This window comes from Geospiza fortis, unplaced genomic scaffold (genome assembly GCF_000277835.1).
Source record: "Geospiza fortis unplaced genomic scaffold, GeoFor_1.0 scaffold79, whole genome shotgun sequence".
NCBI lineage: Eukaryota > Metazoa > Chordata > Aves > Passeriformes > Thraupidae > Geospiza > Geospiza fortis.
Window position 1 is genome coordinate 1,489,441 of NW_005054408.1, and position 860 is coordinate 1,490,300.

General features: G+C 39.0%; 1 protein-coding gene across 6 annotated transcripts in view; it reads right to left on the reverse strand.

The window, feature by feature from the left end:
* Positions 1-860, reverse strand: part of ZNF536 (zinc finger protein 536) — a 346,930-nt gene that overhangs the window by 343,334 nt on the left and 2,736 nt on the right. Inside the window, exon 1 of one of the 6 annotated variants that reach the window (XM_031061298.1) lies at positions 473-495. The exons of the other annotated variants lie outside the window; for them this stretch is intronic. The gene's annotated coding sequence lies outside the window, so the exon portion shown is untranslated. Of the gene's footprint in view, positions 1-472; positions 496-860 lie in introns of those variants that run through there. 6 annotated transcript variants of the gene reach the window in all.

The window sequence follows — 860 nt, forward strand, 5'->3', positions numbered from 1 at the left end:
GGGTACATACACATTAAAAAGCTAGTTGCCTCTCTGATTTAAGAAGTAACAGCTTAGGTAACTTAGTCGATTTTTAAGCATACACAAACACATACACAAACAATCTTTGAATATTCTGACATATTTAGTGATGATCTATTCGATGACCAGAAATATAACTGCAATACACATTTCCCTTCCACAGTAGCCATAATTATACAAGTCAAACGGCACAAATTACAAACTGTTCGTCTATTTCCTTTAAAAACATCACTACAGGTACACAGGCATGGTACAAAAGCCTCACCTTGTATAACAACTGTGAGGGAAAAAGTTATGAAAGCAGACAGAAAACCTAAAATCCCTGAGGCTACAAAAAAATCTCGCTATTGAGAAACAACCCAAGAGACCACATAGGGAATGTACAGCTTTCAGAAGCACTTCTCATCTTATTTGCACTTAACCTATTGATGTACTTATGCAGGTCACTTACTTTTCGGATATGTTTGAACCCTTTATAACCATGCAGATCGCCGCGGTTTTCACTCGGGCTTTTGTTTTTTTAGTTTTGTTTGGGTTTTTGCAAACAAGTTTCATTTAAAAAAGATCCAATTATGCAAATCTGCTCCCGGATAGGTAGTGAATATTCAATATGATGGTGATACTGTAATAGTTCAATGCAACGCACTGTACTGGACAGATTTATGAGGCAACGTCACTACTACGCTCTGGTCCTCGCTGAAGCATCTTGAAGTTAATTAAAGCTGCAATGTCCACTTTTCCAGCCACCCTCCTCATTCAGGTTTACTATTTCAACATCAAACCACCGAGGGGGCCTCCCCCCTCTCTCCGTACATTTAAGCAGCCTTCCACAGTCAAAG